Raw genomic sequence first — 21,972 nt, forward strand, 5'->3', positions numbered from 1 at the left:
CAATTCTAGAGACATATCCTGCATATTCTTTATGGGAAACCTTAGTCTCTTAGGAGGACAATTCTTCTTAGGCTTTGGCATGTCTATTCAGTGAATAGAAATTTCAATATTATTGGACCAGGTGTCTCTTGGAAAAGAGATGTTATCTCAATGAGAAAAACCCAGTATAAATAAAGGTTAAATAAAAAAATATATAAATGTTTGTTTTCAAGTGAATTTGCGATTTCAATTGTAACTTGCCTGCTTAGACCAATTGATATAAATACATATTCAAACCGATCAATCACACATGAAATAATGATAACTACAATCATAGCTTTATCTAAATTCAGTTAATTTAGCAAGCAGATTAAAATTATTGGGTCAAATGCTCATCCAGAGGCGGCGCTCCTAGCGGCCGGTGACTTTAATGGAGGGAAACATAAATCAGTTTTAACAATTTTTTTCAGCATGTTAAATGTGCAACCAAAGGGCAAAAAATTATATATCACCTTTACTCCACACACAGAGACACATACAAAGCTCTCCCTTGCCCTCCATTTGGCAAATCTGACCATAAAATTAAAGCAGGAAGCATCAGTGACTCGGTCTATGAAAAAAGTAGTCAGAATTGTTTTTCTAGCACAGACTGGAACATGTCCCAGGATTCCTCCGATGGCATTGAGGATCTGACATCAGTCACTGGCTTCATCAATAAGTGCATCGAGGACATCGTCCCCACAGTGACTGTGCGTACATACCCCAACCAGAAGCCATGGATTACAGGCAACATTCGCACTGAGCTAAAGGGTAGAGCTGCCGCTTTCAAGGAGCGGGACCCTAACCCGGAAGCTTATAAGAAATCCTGTGATACCCTTCGATGAACCATCAAACAGGCAAATCGTGAATACAGGACTAAGATCGAATCGTACTACACCGGCTCCGACGCTTGTCGGATGTGGCAGGGCTTGCAAACTATTACAGACTACAAAGGGAAGCACAGCTGATAGCTGCCCAGTGACATGAGTCTACCAGACGAGCTAAATAACTTCTCTCACTTCGAGGCAAGTAACACTGAAACATGCATGAGAGCATCAGCTATTCCAGTGCGAACTCCTGTGCACTCCTCGTCCCCTGCCTCAAATGGAAGAGCCGTTCCTCGAAGTGGTCCAACGCCGCGTCTCCTTCTCCCCATACGACGTTTGCCCACTCCAGAGCTCTCCCCGAGAGGCATGAGACGAGGGCGGACACTGTCTCCCTTCCCGAGGGAGCTGGGTGAACGGTGGCCAGGTAAACGTCCAGTTGTAGGAGGAACCCCTGGCACTGTGCTGCCATCCCGTCATACTCCCTGGGAAGGGAGAGACACATCCCACTGGAACAAGATCCGGACGGGACGGGTAGAGGTAACCCCGGTTGCGCTGGTCGAGTCCCAGCGGTCCGTGGTCTGGACAACGCAATCCATCATGGCACCGAGATGATGCAGCATTGCTGAGTGTTCCTGGATGCGCCCCTGGACTCCTCTGACCGGGGTACCAGCTCCTGCTGACTCCATGGTGGGTGTGTGATTCTATGAATGGTGTGCGTACTGGGAGCGGAATCAGGTGCAGGAGAGCAGAGAGTTGTGAACAGGCGCACACTTTATTTAGGCAGGAGAGATATACAGACGGACGCCACTGCGTCTAAACCTCCATCCAATATGCCAAAGTGCAAAAACGCGCAAACAGTCACAATAATAAAGTACAAACAAATAAACATACCTAGTGAAATATCAAACACGGAACAAACGCACACCAGAAATAGATCGTCAAAAATGACACGTAACACGAAACAATCACACACAAAGACATGAGGGGGAACAGAGGAATAAATACATGTAGTGTGATTGGGGAATGAAAACCAGGTGTGCAGGGAACAAGACAAAACAAATGGATAAATGAAAAATGGAGCGGCGATGGCTAGAAGACCGGTGACGTCGACCGCCGAACGCCGCCCGAACAAGGAGAGGAGCCGACTTTGGTGGAAGTCGTGACACATGGAGAAAAGTTGCGTCAGTGTTTGTAAGAGCTAACTAAGTAAAATAGCTTTATCTGTTTGTGTTAGTAATGCAAGTTTATCACATAATATACTTCAGTCAGGACCCCCATGCATATTCCATTCCAATATAACGTTAGCCTAGCTGGTAGCCTTATTATTTTGTTTTTGATATGCATGTGTTTATGCACATCAACACCCCTAGTATTTCAGCATATGTGTGTACTGTTTATAAGGGACAGAATTCCTAACAATTTTATTTGGTAATGCATATTAGTATTGCATCTTGAATCTTTATAAGATGTGTTAGGCCTATGTATCTTGATGGTAACTGAGTGAGCAAACACATTGTAGCACTGGGCTAGCCGTAATTAGTTGTATCTCTATTGAATAATATTGGAGACTCAAAATGACAAGACCAGAGCCTGGGAGCCGATGGAGAAGATAGTTGAATAAAGACAATGCTGGGCCACTTAAATGACCAGGAAGGACTGCACATTTGGTGAGTGGCGTGGCATTGTTCTGCCATATTTTAACATACTGTAGCAGACACAATTTTAATAAAACAGTTTATTTTACTCCCTGCAGCCTGCCTGCATGAATGGAACGCAACCACCCCATCAGGACAGATCGACACACCCGCCCCATCAGGACAGAACGCACCCGCCCCATCAGGACAGAACACACCCGTCCCATCAGGACAGAACGCACCTGCCCCATTAGGACAGAACGCACCCGCCCCATCAGGACAGAACACACCCGCCCCATCAGGACAGAACACACCCGCCCCATCAGGACAGAACACACCCGCCCCATCAGGACAGAACGCACCCGCCCCATCAGGACAGAACACACCCGCCCCATCAGGACAGACGCACCCGCCCCATCAGGACAGAACGCACCCGCCCCATCAGGACAGAACACACCCGCCCCATCAGGACAGAACACACCCGCCCCATCAGGACAGAACACAACCACCCCATCAGGACAGAACACAACCACCCTATCAGGACAGAACACACCCGCCCCATCAGGACAGAACACACCCGCCCCATCAGGACAGAACACACCCGCCCCATCAGGACAGAACACACCCGCCCCATCAGGACAGAACACACCCGCCCCATCAGGACAGAACACACCCGCCCCATCAGGAGAGCACGACGGATGAACAATATTTAGGTAAGTTATACATTCTTATTCCACTTCCTATATTTTATAGTAGCACCCTCTTGTACTAGAAACATATTTGCATAAACATCTAATTTGCTTTTATCACGCCTGTGTATGTTATCTTGCCAAGTTTTTTGAGACCCATGTGTACACTCATAGTGATGGTGCAACATGATGTTTTACCATTAATAAATGTTGTCTAAACATACTATTACACTGTTGTTTTATTATTTTCTGTTACCAGCACAAGAGAATGTTTCAAACATTGACTTTACCATTGAAAGCGAAGAGCCAACTTCCAACTTCAGATCAGCCAGCAGAGATACCCCTGATGTCTTAACAACTGTATGTGACAATACTGATCAGTATGATCCATCTGAATCTTTTGAGGAAGTGTTGCCTGATTTCATGGATTGGCCCTATGATGATAACTTCATCTTCAGTGAGGGATTTGAAAAGTTGTCTAGTGAGGAGGGTGCACAGTCAACATCCAACTACACAACAAAACAGGCAAACCATTATATGACAATGTATCCATAACCGTTGGAGAGTGCCTTTTGGCAATCATGGCTTACGCAAACTGTCATGAAGTAACTGGTAAGGCCCTTAGTGATTTCCTTAAATGAACAACATTGCTTTGTACATAGTCTGAACACAGACTGCTTGTGCAGTGTACAGAAGTTCAGAGACTTTTTCCCACTCTGCATCTTCCCCTATTGTGATGCATAAGTATTGCGTCAGTAGAGAGTGAACAATGTCTGACCTGTGGGACCAGTATGTCAGAAGAAGGATCAGCATCATCCTTCATGGATGTTCAAATTGATGCTCAAATAAGAACATTGTTAGTCAAGACTGGTTTTAAGGAAAAGCTTAACTTTAGATTTTGTAGGAAGAAGAAAGATCCTAACGACATAGAAGATATATATGATGCAGAAGTTTACAGACAGCATGCAGATAGGGATGGTCCTCTTAGTGATCCTAGAAACATCTCACTTACATGGAAAACAGATGGGGTACCTACAGTATTTTTAAATCATAGACATTTTCAGTGTGGCCTTTTTATTGTATCATTAATGAATTGAGCTTTATTGAACGCACAAAAATATTAATTTAGATTTTCCCCGGGCTTTGGTATGGGGATTCAAAACCATCCATGGTTACATTTCTTAGACCACTAAGTAACACACTGAGTAAACTTCAAGAGGATGGAATTCATGTGCAACCTGCAGAGGGCTCTGAAACGTTTTTGTGCAAAGTGCCCACCATTGCTGGCACATGTGACTTGCCTGCCAAAGTAACAGTAATAAATACAGTGCAGTTCAATGGGAACTTTGGATATTTGAAATGTGAGCAGCCTGGAAAGACTGTGAAGACAGGGCAAAGGGGACATATTCATGCATTTCCATTCCAAGAAATGGATCCAAAATGGCCACCTTGCACGCATCAAACGTTTGCTGATGATGATAAAATGGCCTATGAGACAAAAACCACTGTGAAATATGTGAAGGGTCCCTGTTGGCTTAGCCAATTTAAAGATTATGAGCTAATCCGTAGCACTGGCATAGACTCCATGCACTCAGCTCTGTTATGAGTGATGCGCCTTCTGATGCTTCTATGGTTTTCCACTGAGTTTTCTCATCAGCCCTTCAGCATGTCAAAAGAAACTAAAGAAATAGACAAGCGATTGCAAGATATCCAACCACCATCCTTGACACAATATCCTTGATCAGTAGCATCTCACAGGATGTTTTTTAAGGCGAAAGAATATTGGGCTCTTTTAATCTTTTTTGGACCTATTGTTTTTTCGTGGTGTTCTTGGAATGCTTTACTAGAATAACTTCCTCACTAAGTGAAGCTATTTTCATTCTTCTGATGGATTCCATATCAATACAACAGATCGATCATGCAAAGAAACTGCTATGGAACTTTTGCTCTCAAATTAGTGAGCGTTACCAAACTGCAAATATTCACCTTCTTTTGCACCTAGCAGACAGCGTCAGAGCCCTTGAACCATTATGGACTCATTCATGTTTCGATTTTGAAGACAAAAATGGCTATTTGTTAAGGCTCATACATGGTACTCAAAATATACCCATGAAAATGGTCCATGCAGTCAAACTAGTGCAGTCTATCCCTGTTATTTCACGAATCATAAAGTTGGCTAATGCCATAGCTGACTTTTATGCACGGATGACCAATGACCATTGTTTTTGTGACGAAAACAGTGATAATTCGAGAACAAACGTAATTGGAGCATCAAGTGAACTTCAACTGGAGAAAAAGGCCCCTCTCTGCAATAGAAAAACATGCTGGTCACCACATTAATTCACCACATCCAGTGAAGGCATTTCACAGTGCACAAGTTAAGAGAACTCATCTCACATCAAGGCATTATGGCAAAGGAAAAATTAGGAACAATTTCACTTTTTTTCTTATGTAGCACAAATAAGGTATGGACAGATTGAATTATTCTTTACCTCTGAGGAATCAGGTGACGAATAGCGACTTATTAGCGAATTTGAAAGTTCAGGTTTTTCTTTGCTGCAAGATACTGTAACACATGGTACACACTTTCATTTTGTGCCACTATTGGAAACCCCTGTCAACACAGTTGTAATTGCCCTTGAGCATGTTTTGGGCAAAGTTGTTTTCCTTGACTTGACATCTATGCCCGATATTGTGATTGCAGCTCACTCCCACTGGTTCCTCAAAAAGACAAGCTTTTATTATGACATGGTAATGATGATTTGTCAGATTGACACCGGAAAACAGGAGCACCTTCAACTCAGACAGGACATCACTCAGTTAATCATCCACAGGCACTGGCTTAGCCTTTCCAGGGAATAAGGCAACAACACATGGATGGAAATAATTAAAGCTGAATAAAATAGGCCAAAGCTGGAGGAACACCAAAGTTGATTTTCAAATCTATTGAATCCTCAATTAAATCTGGATGCTCAACCAGAGGCTTCACTATACACTGGTCAACAACAAAATAGGCATAGTAACCCTCACATTTCTCAATAGGGTTATACCAAGTCCCTCTTCTCTGAGAATTACCAATAAACTACTTACTGCTATCAGGTATCAAGGTAAGACCCAAGTGCAGACAATGTGAAGTAACAATGTTTATTGTAACAACAGGGTCAGACAAATGACAGGTCAAGGCAGGCAGCGGTTGATAATCCAGAGTAGGAGCAAAGGTACAGGACGGCAGGCAGGCTCAAGGTCAGGGACAGGCAGAGTGGTAAGGCAGGTGGGCTCGGAGTCAGGACAGGCAGAGGTCAAAACCAGGAGGGTGAGAAAAGAGAGACTGGAAAAAGCAGGCGCTGACACAAAACACTGGTAGGCTTGAACAAACAATCCAAACTGGCCCAGACAGACAGAACACACAGGTATAAATACCCAGAGGATAAGTGGGGAAGATAGGTGACACCTGGAGGGGGTGGAGACAAGCACAAGGACAGGTGAAACAGATCACGGCGTGACAGCTGCACCCCTGCTGTGGTTGTTTTCATTCACCAAAGATGCCATCTTTACACATACAGTGTGTTAGGAAAGTATTCAGAGCCTTTGACTTTTTCCACCTTTTGTTACGTCACAGCCTTATTCTAAAATGTATTAAATAGCTTTTTTCCCTCATCAATCTACACAAAATACCCCATAATGACAAAGCAAAAACATGTTTTTTTGCAAATGTATTAAAAATAGATAACTGAAATATTACATGTACGTAAGTATTCAGAGCCTGTACTCAGTACTTTGTTGTAGCACCTTTGGCAGTGATTACAGCTCCGATTCTTCTTGGGTATGACGCTACAAGCTGGGCAGACCTGTATTTGGGGAGTTTCACCCATTCCTCTCTGCAGATCCTCTCAAGCTCTGTCAGGTTGGATGGGGAGCATCCCTGCACAGCTATTTTCAGGTTTCTCCAGAAATGTTAGATCGGGTTCAAGTCCGGGCTCTGGCTGGGCCACTCAAGGACATTCAGAGACTTGTCCCGAAGCCTCTCCTGCATTGTCTTGACTGTGTTCTTAGGGATGTTGTCCTGTTGGAAGGTGAACCTTCACCCCCAATTGAGGTCCTTAGCACACTGGAGCAGGTTTTCATCAAGGATCTCTCTGTACTTTGCTCCATTCATCTTGCCTGGATCCTGACCAGTCTTCCAGTCCCTGCCACTGAAAACATCCCCACAGCATGATGCTGCCACCACCATTTTTCACCGTAGGGATGGTGCCAGGTTTCCTCCAGAGCTGACGCTTGGCATTCAGGCCAAAGAGATCAATCTTGGTATCATCAGACCTGAGAATGTTGTTTGTCATGGTCTAAGAGTCTTTAGGTGCCTTTTGGCAAACTCCAAGAGGTCTGTCATGTGCCTTTTACTGAGGAGTGGCTTCCGTCTGGCCACTCTACCATAATGACCTGATTGGTGGAGTGCTGCAGAGATGGTTGTCCTTCTGGAAGGTTCTCCCATCTCCACAGAGGAATTCTAGAGCTCTGTCAGAGTTACCATCAGGTTCTTGGTCACCTCCCTGACCAAGGCCCTTCTCCCTCTATAGCTCAGTTTGGCCGGGCGGCCAGTTCTAGGAAGAGTCTTGGTGGTTCCAAACTTCTTCCATTTAAGAATGATGGAAGCCACTGTGTTCTTGTGGACCTTCAATGCTGCAGATATTTTTTGGTACCCTTCCCCAGATCTGTGCCTCAACACAATCCTGTCTCGGAGCTCTCCGGATAAATCCTTCGACCTCATGGCTTGGTTTTTGCTCTGACATGCACTGTCAACTGTGGGACCATATATAGACACGTGTATACCTTTCCAAATTATGTCCAATCAATTTGACATTTTTAGGATAGGGGGCAGCATTCGGAATTTTGGATGAATAGCGTGCCCAAAGTAAACTGCCTGCTACTCAGGCCCAGAAGCTAGGATATGCATACAATTGGTAGATTTGAAAACACTCTAAAGTTTCGAAAACTGTTAAAACAATGTCTGTGAGTATAGCAGAACTTATTTGGCAGGCAAAACCCCGAGGACAAACCATCCAGGATTTATTTTTATTTTTGAGGTGACAGTGTTTTCAATGGGTCTCCATGTGGATCTAAGGCACTTGCTTGCAGTTCCTATCGCTTCCACTGGATGTCAACAGTCTTTAGAAATTGGTTGATTGTCACAGCTGTCGTGGAAGAGAGAATGGGACCAAGGCGCAGCGGGTTGCGTGCTCAACATATTTATTAAATAAAATGAGAACACCACGGAAAAACAATAAACAAACTAACGACAGGAACAGAGAAGCAGGCTCAACAAAAGCAGTGCTCTCAAACAACTACCCACAAGTGACAAACAAAAACACACACCTATTTATAGGACTCCCAATCAGAGGCAACTAGAAACACCTGCCTCCAATTGAGAGTCCAGCACCCAACCTACACATAGAAAAACTACACTAGAACATACCATAGAAATACAAACATAGACCAGTGACCAAAAAAACCCGTAATACATAAATAAACTACCCTCTGCCACGTCCTGACCAAACTACAATAACAAAATATCCTCTATAATGGTCAGGACGTGACAGTACCCCCCCCCCCCAAAGGTGCAGACCCCGGATGCACCTACACAAAACACAGAAAACCCCCAAAACAAACAGAAAAATCCCCCTTAACTAAAGGGAGGGAAGGGAGGGTGGCTGCCGTCAACGACGGCACTGTGCTACACCCCCCCCCTCCCCAACCCACCTATATTGGAGGCGGCTCAGGTGCGGGACGTGGACCCCGCTCCACCCTCGGCTCCAGACTGGCTGGCGGCTCTGGCGGCTCCAGACTGGCTGGCGGCTCTGGCGGCTCCAGACTGACTGGCGGCTCTGGCGGCTCCAGACTGGCTGGCGGCTCTGGCGGCTCCAGACTGGTTAGCGGCTCTAGACTGGCTGGCGGCTCTGGCGGCTCCAGGCTGGCTGGCGGCTCTGGCGGCTCCAGGCTGGCTGGCGGCTCCAGGCTCCAGACTGGCTGGCGGCTCTGGCGGCTCCAGGCTGGCTGGCGGCTCTGGCGGCTCCAGACTGGCTGGCGGCTCTGGTGGCTCCAGACTGGCGAGGCTGGGCTGATGCACTAGAAGCCTGATGCGTGGGGCTGGTACTGGACGTGCCAGCCTGGAGACACGCACCTCAAGGCTAGTGCGTATAGCGGGAACAGGCCGAGTCGGACTGGGTTGACGCACTAGAAGCCTGACGCGTGGGGCTGGTACTGGACGTGCCAGCCTGGAGACACGCACCTCAAGGCTAGTGCGTGTAGCGGGAAACACTGGACCGTAGAGGCGCACTGGCGGTCTCGAGTGCAGGGCTGGCATCACCCCTACTGGCTGGATGCCCACTTTTCCCCTGGCACATGCGGGGCGCTGGTACTGCGCGTACCGGCCTGAAAATACCCGGCCTCGCCACAGTACCCATCACCCCAAAGCACAGGACCTGTCCAGTTCGTCTCTGCCCAAAAAGGGTACGGGGTGCTGGCCTGGGGCTCCATCCTCGCCCCGCCAAACTGCCCTTGTGCCCCCCCCCAAAAAAATGATTGGGGCTGCCTCTCGGGCTCCCTTACCAGCCGTGTTCCCCGGTCCTCGCCAGATTTCCTCCGCTGCTTGGTCCTGTTGTGGTGGGTAGTTCTGTCACAGCTGTCGTGGAAGAGAGATTGGGACCAAGGCGCAGCGGGTTGCGTGCTCAACATATTTATTAAATAAAATGAGAACACCACGGAAAAACAATAAACAAACTAACTACAGGAACAGAGAAGCAGGCTCAACAAAAGCAGTGCTCTCAAACAACTACCCACAAGTGACAAACAAAAACACACACCTATTTATAGGACTCCCAATCAGAGGCAACTCGAAACACCTGCCTCCAATTGAGAGTCCAGCACCCAACCTACACATAGAAAAACTACCCTAGAACATACCATAGAAATACAAACATAGACCAGTGACCAAAAAACCCCGTAATACATAAATAAACTACCCTTTGCCACGTCCTGACCAAACTACAATAACAAAACATCCTCTATACTCGTCAGGGCATGACATTGATGTTTTTTTCTTTTGAGTTATGTAGAAGTATGGCTGTTCAGAATGAGGGTCGAGTCTAGTCTACTGTTGTGGTTGGGGCGCGCGACCTGAAAGCTCGCTCCACTTTGTTTTTGTCCGGTATTGAACACAGTTTATCCCGTCTTAAATTTTATAAATTATTTACGTTAAAAAATACCTAAAGTTGTATTAGGAAAGTTGTTTGAAATTTTTGGACCAAGATTACAGGTAACTTATTAGATAATTTGTAGTCGTGTTGCGCGAGTTGGAACCAGTGTTTTTCTGATCCAAACGCGCTAAATAAATAGACATTTTGGAGATATAATGACGGAATTTATCGAACAAAAGGACCATTTATGATGTTTATGAGACATATTGGAGTGCCAACAGAAGACGATCTTCAAAGGTAAGGCATGAATTATATTGTTATTTCTGAGTTTTGTGTCGCGCCTGGCGGGGTTGAATTATGATTGCATGTGTTTGTTTGATGGTGTGCTGTCCTCAGATAATAGCATGGTTTGCTTTCGCCGTAAAGCCTTTTTGAAATCTGACATGGTGGCTAGATTAACAAGAAGTTAAGCTTTAATTTGGTGTATTGTACTTGTGAATGTATGAAAGTTAAATATTTGTAATAATTTTGGGGGAATTTCGCGCTCTGCCATTTAACCGGATGTTGTCGAAACGTTCCGCTAGCGGAACCCCTAGCCGTAAAAGGTTAATTTACCACAGGTGAACTCCAACCAAGTTGTAGAAACATCTCAAGGATGATCATGTGAAACAGGATGCACCTGAGCTCAATTTCGAGTCTCATAGCAAAGGGTCTTAATAGTTATGTAAATAAGCTATTTCCGTTTTTTTGCAAACATTTCTAAAAATCTGTTTACACTTTGTCATTATGGGTTATTGTGTGTAGATGTATTTAATACATTTTAGAATAAGGCTGTAACATAACAAAATGTGAAAAAGTCAAGGGGTCTGAATACTTTCCTAAAACACTGTATGTGTAAATATGGCATCTTTGGTGGACGAAAACAACCACAGCAGGGGTGCTCTGAAGGCAATGTATGCCACCCTTTATTGCAGTTTTAGAAGATCCTGCTTCAAACACTATCAGATGATTGCATTAGTCCAAAAAGTCCCATTTGCATTTATAGGTGACAAAATGATTGTGTCTTACCTCTTCAGTGATTGCCTTCTTCTCCACAGGGCTTGATTAGCTTGAAATTAGTTGTGCTCTGTGTTAATTATCTTCTTCTTCTTCTATGGTATGTTGGCGATCGCACAAATTAATGTGCTTCCGCCACCTACTGTGGAAACAGGTTTCCCAAAAATGGAACAAAATCTTTAATTATTACAATAATTTTATTAATCATGTAACAATTAACTTATTAGTAATCTTGGGGCACCACGGGAAAAGTTATTTAATGAGTTACTATCTCCCGACTAAACTTTAAAGAGTTTTTATTAAGCTCTCGCCTTGGAGGGCGGTTCCATCACGTTGCCACAATGTCTGTGCTCACGTGGGCGTGGTTACTGACTGGGCAAAAGTCTATATGAAAAACCATCATCTCATTTTGAATGCTAAATTCCCATTTAATCTTCTCACAAATAGTTTCATATTTAATCATATAAGTTGTACAACATTTAGATGTAAACCTGACCCCTTGAATGCGTACACTTTCAGAGAAACAGTAATTTAGTTATACCATCCTTAACGCTTATCGCATAACAACAACTGATTTCATATGATTATTGTTTAAGTCCCACCAACCATTTCCCACATTACATAAGCATGTGACTCCTTCAATAGATGTGAGTAAGAGCAACCAGTTTGATTCACTGGAGACACAGCACAGCAAATTGTTAGCCACAGCACTGCATAGCACTCCATCAACCACAGCACAGCACCCCGTCAGCCAACCTAACAGGTGAGTTGGGACTACCATTGTCACTGTCACTATCTGACACTGTCATGAATGTTAAAGTAACTTTTTGAATATGTTCAAATATGCAACTATTGAGGTTTGAATATGAAAATGTTAGTGGAACTGCAAGTCAAGTAGCCTATAAGAAAAACGCAAATTCTAAAATCCTACCTTGGTAACAGGATGTGTAATTATCATTTGGAGAAGAGAACCAAATCTAAAGATATAACCCCTTCAAGTGAAGTGTTACTATTTTATTTTCGTCAATCAGAGGTGCAAGGCTGTAAAGCCTGTGATGAAAGCTGGGTGTTTCATGGGGGGGAAATGCTACTTCTCTACGGGTCAAATGAATCGTCAACAGCCAAGAGGAACAGGTGAGTAAGAAGAAGGGGAGAGAAGTTAGAGACTAGGGAGAGCTTTTTAAACCAACCTTGTGTATTCTTCAGTGTAGTGTTTTGTATTTATGTTTGTTATAGGAAAATATAAGCAAGTCAAACTAAACAGACAGAGGTAAAAAGTCAGCTGTGTCTAAAAACAGCTTTTGTTAACAACTTTTTTGTTTTCCCCACAATTTTTTGCTGTCAACCATTGGTGAAGATTGGTGAAGAGACTGAATGATTTGGAGACTGAAGGACGGTGGCTCTGGGTAGATAACAAACCTCTGAGTCAAACTGGAGTGCAGTAAGTGAATGTGAAAATACACTACATGGCCAAAAGTATGTGGACACCCTTTCAAATTAGTGGATTCGCTATTTCAGCTAAACCCGTTGCTGACCAGTGTATAAAATCTAGCACACAGCTATGCAATCTCCATAGACAAACATAGGCAGTAGAATGGCCCGTACTGAAGAGCTCAGTGACTTTCAACGTGGCACAGTCATAGGATGCCACCTTTCCAACAAGTCAGTTCATCAAATGTATAAATAGATCTTCCCCGGACAACTGTTAGTGCTGTTATTGTGAAGTGGAAATGTCTAGGAGCAACAACGGCTCAGCCACGAAGTGGTAGGCCACACAAGCTCACAGAACAGGAACGCCGAGTGCTGAAGCGTGTAGCGTGGGAAAATCGTCTGTCCTCAGTTGCAACACTCACTACCGAGTTCCAAATTGCCTCTGGAAGCAATGTCATCACAATATATTTTTGTCGGGAGCTTCATGAAATGGTTTTCCATGGCCAAGCAGCCACACACAAGCCCAAGATCACCATGCACAATGCCAAGCGTCGGCTGGAGTAGTGTAAATCTCGGACTCTGGACCAGTGGAAAGTGATGCATCACACTTCACCATCTGGCAGTGCGACGGACGAATCTGGGTTTGGCGGATGCCAGGAGAACGCTACCTGCCAGAATGCATAGTGCCAACTGTAATGTTTGCTGGAGAAGGAATAATGGTCTGGGGCTGTTTTTCATGGTTCGCGCTAGGCCCCCTGTTTTTGTATAAAACATTTTATTTAACCTTTATTTAGTTCCAGTGAAGGGAAATCTTAATGCTACAGAATACAATGACATTCTAGAACAGTGGTTGCAAAGGGCATCACTGTCTTAACAGCGCGATTTGCCAAGACAGGATACTCTGAGCGCAGCCCAATCCAGAAATCTGGCAGTGGCTTCTGATTAAATACAATTTTGTTTTGATGAGGCTCTCTTGTTCAGAAAGTGGACAGGAGGCAGGGCATGAAAGGGATAATGAATCCAGTTGTTTGTGTCATCCGTTTCGGGAAATTACCTGCGTATTTGCACTCCCAACTCACTCGGGTGCTTCGTTATATCACATTTGACATTGTCCGTAAACTTGAGTTCAATTGCACACAAAAATCATACAATGATGTTAAGACCTGTGTGTTGTCCTTGTTAACACAGACAGAGAAGAGTTCCAACTTCTTAATCATAGCCTCAATTTTGTCCCGCACATTGAATATAGTTGGGGAGAGTCCCTGTAATCCTAGATTCAGATCATTCAGGCGAGAAAAAACATCACCCAGATAGGCCAGTCTTGTGAGAAACTCGTCATCATGCAAGCGGTCAGACAAGTGAAAATGATGGTCAGTAAAGAAAACTTTAAGCTTGTGTCTCAATTTAAAAAAAACATGTCAATACTTTGCCCCTTGATAACCAGCGCATTTCTGTATGTTGTAAAAGGGTTAGATGGTCGCTGCCCATATCATTGCATAGTGCAGAAAATACACGAGAGTTCAGGGGCCTTGCTTTAACAAAGTTCACCATTTTCACTGTAGTGTCCAAAACGGGCATTCCCTTGGCAGCAAGAGCCTCTCGGTGTATGCTGCAGGGTACGCATGTGGCCTCGAGAGCAACTGCTTGCACGCGCGTTACCACTCCACTAGGTCTCCCTGTCATGGCTTTTGCGCCATCAGTACAGACACCAACATGAGCAGCAGCTACATTTGGCTACATAAGGACCGTTAGTGGAATTCCAGCGAGGGAGTAACGGTTAATGTGATTGGATGTTAATTATTTGACTATGCTACCTGTATTTGACATTGTGTTATTTCGCTGAACACTAGATGGTTTAATTGTTTTTTTGACAGTGAAACGAGGCTACTCAGGCGAGGTGAAAAAAAACTCACCCAGGTGTATAGCCCCGTTGAGAAAAAAAATGAAAATGTGAGAAAAAAAAAAGTGAATTACATTTTTATTTGGCATACCCCTGACGGCATTGAGTACCCCAGTTTGGGAACTCCTGTTCTAGACGATTCTGTGCTTCCAACTTTGTGGCAACAGTTTGGGGAAGGCCCTTTCCTGTTTCAGCATGACAATGTCCCCTGCACAAAGTGAGGTCCATACAGAAATGGCTTGTCGAGATCAGTGTGGAAGAACATTACTGGGCTGCACAGAGCCCTGACCTAAACGGATGAATTGGAACACCGACTGCGAGCCAGGCCTAATCGCCCAACATCAGTGCCCGACCTCACTAATCCTCTTGTGGCTAATTGGAAGAAAGTCCCCACAGCAATGTTGCAACATCTAGTGGAAAGCCTTCCCACAAGCAATGGGGGACAAACTCCATATTAATGCCGATGATTTTGGAATGAAATGTTTGACGAGCATGTGTTCACATACACTACATGGCCAAAAGTATCTTTAACAATATTCAAGAAATATCACAGCATTCATAAGTGAGAAGGTGGTAGTTAACAGTTGTGAATTCGTAATACAAGTTGGATGCATTCACATGCGTTGAACTCGCTGAGAAACACCGATTGACTAATGGCAAACAAGCTGCGGCAACCATAAACTAAAAGCACGGCTTTCAAGCTGAGTAAATCCATTCGAATTCAATAACTTTTTGACTGCATCCCTTTAGCATTAAACAAAACTTACCATACATGTTTGCCCATGGAAGAAGTAGTCAGAAAATTACTTTTTGGACCTGAATGTCAAAACATTCTGGAGTTTGACCCATTTTGCATACCCCACCATATCATGAGACATCCATGTCTCCATCACTGTAAAGGATAAATTGTTGAGTTTGATGCCATTTAAAAGCTTACAAACATGGTTGTCAAACTATTTTATAATTTTGTGAAAAATTCTGATGGAATAGGTCAATGATGAATTATATTTCTATCATTGAAATTACACCCCTGTATTCAAGAGCATGTTGTTTCTAAACCGACGGTGAGCACAAGAACAACAAAAAATGTTTTCATAGAATAGATGTTTCGGTGGTTGTCTGTATTCTCGTCCTAGATTTACGTAATTTCTAGCTGCAGACTAGTAATTAGTATCTAAGATTTGCTCTTATTCTGTAGGGATTGATAGTCTCAGAGTTGAATAATTTCCAGCCGTGAAGCCAATGCTCCACATGGTATAGTCTTATCTTTTGGTAGAGTTGTAGTTTAATCTCTTAAAACCGCTTAGGGCTCGGATCCCGCTAGCGGGATCAAAATCGACAACATCCGGTGAAGTTGGAGCGCGCCAAATTCAAATTACAAAATTGTAATATTAAACATTCATGAACATACAAGTGTCTTACATCATTTAAAAGCTTAACTTCTTGTTAATCCAACCACTTTGTCAGATTTCAAAAAGGCTTTACGGCGAAAACATACCATGCGATTATCTGAGGACAGAGCCCCACATCAAAATACTTTTTCAACCAGTACTGGCATCACAAAAATCACAAATAGCGATAAAATAAATCACTTACCTTTGAGGATCTTCCTCGGATTGCAATCCCAAGAGTCGCAGCTACACAATGAATGTTCATTTTTTTCGATAAAGTCCTTTATATCCAAAAAAGTCAGTTTTTGATTTCAGTAATCCACTCCTTCAACATGCATACAAAGGAATCCAAAAAGCTACCGGTAAACTTCATCCAAACAATGTTTCTAATCAATCCTCAGGTACCCTAAAATGTAAATAAACAATAATATTTCAGACGGAAAGAACAGTGTTCAATAGAAAAGGAAAACCACGAAGAGCGCGCCCTCATTCACATGCGCCAAAAGCCTACCTTTCCTGATGAGAACACCATGGATAAACTAAAACTACTTGTTTGTTTTTCAAGAAACAAGCCTGAAACCCTCTAAAGACTGTTGACATCAAGTGGAAGCCATAGGAACTGCAATCTGGGAGCTATTCTTTTGTATATCCCATAGGCTTGCATTGAAAAGGCCTGTGACCTCCCCCCTAAAAAAGAATTCCGGATGGATTTTCCACGGGTTTTCGCCTGCCATATCAGTTCTGTTATACTCACAGACATTATTCTAACAGTTTTAGAAACTTCAAAGTGTTTTCTATCCAATTCTACCAATTATATGCATATCCTAGCTTCTGGGCCTGAGTAACAGGCAGTTTACTTTGGGCATGTCAGTCATCCAGAAATTCAGGATACTGCCCCCTAGCCTTAACACTTCACACACCAGCGTCACCAGGCATGTTTTCGTCTCAGAAATTCAACCATTTGCAACCTTAGCTTACACCGGGGTTTGCATTGTCTGGTGTGAATTTTATCAGGAGTGGGTTTTATACATTTCAGTAGAAAAGGGAGGTCCATGACGCCTAATGTGATGTCTGGGCTCACGGGTTTGTGGCCACTGACTAATTAATCTTTAAATAAAAATCCATACTCTCATTTAGAAGGTTAATATCACATTACATCTTTTCACAAATAGTGTCATGTTTAATCACATACTTTTCGCAATATTTAGATGTAAACCTGGCAGCTGGGAAATGTACACTTTAAGAGATACCGTTGTGTGTTTCCTGTCCTTCATGAGATCACCAAGTGAAACACACTCGTCATAACTGTCCCTTAAGTGTCCACGGACCATTCCCAAATTCTCAAAAGTGGAAGTGGAAATATTTTTAATTCTCCTATTTTGGGGATTTAAGAGTTTGGCCAAGTCTAGTCCTTTGTTCTCTCTCTCTGTCCTCTTGCCCTCTCTTTCTGCATGATCAGGGGGACACGCCACGATCTACGCCACGATCTACACCCAGAAAGGGCCACATCATGACAACAGCTACCTTTAGCCACCACTAGCTAACAATTAATGGAAGTGAATTGGGGCAACTGTCAAAATGTACTGGCCAAATCAACTTCATCTAATCCATATTTGATTTGATGTTACTTAAAGGCTTGTAAAACTGCAAATATAAAATTACAATGTAAGCCTAATGGTTGCATGTGATCCTATTTCCTCACTAAATTCTGGTTCACTAGACCAGCAGAGGAAGGGAAAGAGAGGCCTTGTGTGCTTTTCATGTTCATGTTTTCACTTAATCAACAGATTCACACACACCAACCATAAGCCTAATAACTGGACTGGGGATGACCCTTCAGGGGAGCACTATGCTGGACTGTCTAAGCAATGGGGCAAAATGTGGTTTGATGGTTTTTGTAGATATGTGATAAGATTTGTCTGTGAGACACTTAGTGCTAGTTAAGATTGCTCATGTGTCATTCAATGAATAGAGTGTATTTTTGGTAGTGTAATTTTGTCAAAAACAACTTTATTTCACCTAATTTTAACATTCTGTCACAAAGAGCACATGTGTGAATTGGACCATTTTCCTGTCCTGCTAAGCATTCAAAATGTAACAAGTGTTTTTGGGTGTCAGGGAACATGCATGAAGTAAAAAGTGCATTATTTTCTTTAGGAATGTAGTGGAGTAAAAGTTGTCAAATATAAATAGTAAAGTATAGATACCCCAAAAAATGACTTAAGTAGTACTTTAAAGTATTTTTAATTAAGCACTTTACAATACTGCATATTATTAATGTACAAATCCAAGGCTGCATTTCAAACACGTAAAAGACACTTCCACTTACCCCCCATCCACTTACCCTCGCCTTATGCCCTTGGGGGAATCCAAGGCAACCATCTTTGCCATAGGTCCAAGCAGTTAGCAAAGCAAGGGAAGTTGGCAACCTAAGCCCCTCAGCCCTTGTTTGTTATCGAGTGTGCGAGTATACAATTCTGTTCACTCCGGGGCCTGAAACACCCCCATAATTCAGTTTGCGATGATTGTACATCTGCTAAGAAGTCAGTCAAAACTTAAAACCGACATCAATATGGAGAAGTCAACATACAAGTGTAAGTAAAAACGAATGTAAATAAGTTAGAAATTGTGCTACTAATGCACATGACGGCACAAACACGTATCGTAAAAGTAATGATGTTTTTGTTTGGTTAGCTTTTGGTAATGTTAGCTAGCGCCAGTGGCGACCAGTCATTCACTGTTTTCAGCTTCACATTTTTTTAAATGATAAACATTTAACATTTTTTGGGGGGGTGCTTACCTGTTTTGCATGTTATTTTGGCATTAATACATGTCACATATCAGTTTCAAAACAATGTAAAAAAAAAAAAATATATATATATATAATCTTTGAGTTAATAAAGCCACATACAAAAATTGTCTCTTTTTTGCTTTCTTGAGAAAGGCAGGTCCAATATACAGGTGATTCTGCTTAGCTCAGTGCTTTCTGTGGTGGTGAGGCAGCCAGCAGAAAATACGGAGCGTAGGTGTTGGTAATGTTCTCTAGTTGTGCCGTGATTAGCTCAGTGTTCTGTCACTCGTGTGGACAGTACATCACCACCAAGTCTAAGGGTAGACCTCGAACATTCAAGCCCCTTGGGTGCTGCCATAGAGTTACATTAGAAGTGCCCATCCAAGAAGGCTCAAGGTCATTGGCCACAGATAATTTTATGTCAAATCACATTGTAACTACAGTAGCTTTGATAGGACTGATGTCAACATCATACTTTCAAATCTTAGCTAGCAGTCATCATCATGAATCAAGTCAACAATCTAGTGGCAAATCCTTTTTAATCCTTGTCATATGAAGAGAAATAATGAAGAGAAATTATAGATAAAACATATCGGTGCACATCAGCCATTGGACAAACATCACACAACAAGTTGGAAATCACAAATTCGACAATGAGTGGTTTGGAAGGAATCAGTGACAGTGGCTAACTGCAAGCATTGTAAAGCAATCACTTGCCTGCTATTCAGTGGAGTGGCTGTGTGGCCCCAAATCTGGGATTAAGTGTCTCTTTTCCAAATTAAAAATGATAAACATTCAACATTGGCCATGCTGTCAATGAAGCATGATTTGTGCCGTGCTCAAAACAACTGTTAACTCGGAACTGCGAAAACTTCACTTCAGTGAGTTCAAGATTTCTGGGAAAAAACGAGCTCCAACTGGGAAATACGTTTTGAATGGTTGTCTAACTCGTAATTTTAAGTCAGGGACTCGGGCCTCTTTCTAGAGCTACGACCTGAAGATCAATGAGTTCCCAGTGGTCTTGAAAGCACATTAAATCCAGAGAATGCCAGACTTTGATGACAAAATTTGCCCACAAAGAACCGCCTTGCCACCTTCCTGTTCTAGTGAGCACTGCACAACAATGTCCAAAAATGTCTTGTATGCTGCTGCTTAAATTCTGTAATATGCCAGGGAGATATGTATACTGTAGCTAGGAAAGTAATACAAAGTGTGCACATGTAGTCTATCAACTGTTTTAGAGAAATGAAATCATTGAATTTTGTAAGTGCTTTCATTGTCTGCTTATATGCCCCCTTTATTTATCCTTCAGTTCTGACTTTGTACAGGGAGAACACTAAGAACGACCCATGTTCTGTATTCTGTCGCTGTACATTTCAAAAGTGCTAAACAAATAGTTAAATTCAATACGTCCATCCTAGCTCGCTCATTAATGTCTTAATTCGAAATTACGGATTGCCTCTTATCTGCTTGTCGTCCCCTTATGCCATAGTTTGTACATCTCAATTATCATTAGAAACCACATTTGTTTAAGCAAGTCAGCCATATCAGCTATGTTTTTTTAAAGGCAGTAAATGAGGCTGAATTAACTGTTTCGCTATCAGACAAGGCTCCGTTGGGACTGCTGTTGGGACAGCTTTATGTAGGCTCTAACAGTTTGTGGGCACTGTTTGTCACTGTTATAGTGCAATTAATATATATTTTGTGTTGCGTAGTGGCTTTGCTGGCATGCATCCCACTTTTTTCCCCCCACCAAGATTTACATGCTAAAATTGCCACTGGCTAGCGCATACAACTTTCCCTGACATCACACTTATACATTGGAATTTTCAATTTACCTGATATCGTCGGGTGGCTAGTATTCAATGTCTGCAGATGCGTTGCCTTCTGGCCGAGATGTGAAATGCAATCATAATTGACTGTAGTGCATATAAAGCACACACAACAGTTACCAGTGGTTCCATGATGACTGAAAAGACAATCGTGGGACGAATCTCCTGGCAAGGGCGGTCCATTTAAAATGAATGAATTATTCCCTTGCCCTGCTACTCATCATACAGAAGTGTCCACCTAATTTAAGGGCTGAGATGAGAGGCTGTGTCTCTTACGTGTTTGTAATGCAGCCCAAAATTAGATGTAGCAACTGCAGACTTCCCCTTTAAAAACAAATGTGCTGTATTGATGCATCATTCAAATTATTGCATAGCCAGCTCGCTAGCTAACTACCTAGCCAAGTCAAACAAACTGACTTGCCATTAGTCCAGCAACTCCATGGGTCAAAAACTCCAGATATTGTAGCTCAGAAAAACTAAAGTAATGAAAAACAGTCATGTACATTTTTTATTATTAAAATACTTATAAAAACATATTTACAATTATACTGGAGATCTCTGCCTAGGCTTCCTTATGGCACCATGATGTGGTTGTAGTTTGAGCACAGGTGCAATTTAGATTTTAGCCACTAGATGGCAGCAGTGTATGTGCATTGTTTTAGACTGATCCAAACAACCATTGTATTTATGTTCAAAATTGTACATTTACATTTTAGTCATTTAGCAGACGCTCTTATCCAGAGCGACTTACAGTAGTGAATACATACATTTCATTTCAAGCATTTTATTTTTTTTACTTTTTTTTGTACTGGCCCCCCGTGGGAATCGAACCCACAACCCTGGCATTGCACACACCATGCTGGCGTTGCAAACACCATGCTCTACCAACTGAGCCACAAAATGTTGTGTCAAGACTGCCCAAATGTGCCTAATTGGTTTATTAATACATTTTCAAGTTCATAACTGTGCACTCTCCTCAAACAATAACATGGTATTATTTCACTGTAATAGCTACTGTAAATTGGACAGTGCAGTTAGATTAACAAGAATTTAAGCTTTCTGCTAATATCAGATATGTCTATGTCCTGGGAAATGTTATTTTTACTTACAACATTTTAATCGCATTAGCCTACGTTAGCTCAACCTTCTCGAAGTCGGGACACTGATCCTGTAGAGGTTATTAAGTACTGTATCACTTCGTTGTTCTTGATAT

At 42.7% G+C, this 21,972-nt stretch overlaps 1 long non-coding RNA gene across 1 annotated transcript; it reads right to left on the reverse strand.

Annotated features, from left to right (window-relative positions):
* Nucleotides 1-11,507: 11,507 nt before the first annotated feature.
* Nucleotides 11,508-20,918, reverse strand: LOC115176207 (uncharacterized). The gene is made up of 2 exons (XR_003872178.1): nucleotides 20,766-20,918; nucleotides 11,508-11,556 (listed from the first exon to the last, which is right to left on the reverse strand). It is a non-coding gene; the product is annotated as an uncharacterized LOC115176207 (long non-coding RNA).
* Nucleotides 20,919-21,972: the final 1,054 nt, after the last annotated feature.

The sequence above is a fragment of the Salmo trutta genome, chromosome 36 (assembly GCF_901001165.1).
Source record: "Salmo trutta chromosome 36, fSalTru1.1, whole genome shotgun sequence".
NCBI classification, from domain to species: domain Eukaryota; kingdom Metazoa; phylum Chordata; class Actinopteri; order Salmoniformes; family Salmonidae; genus Salmo; species Salmo trutta.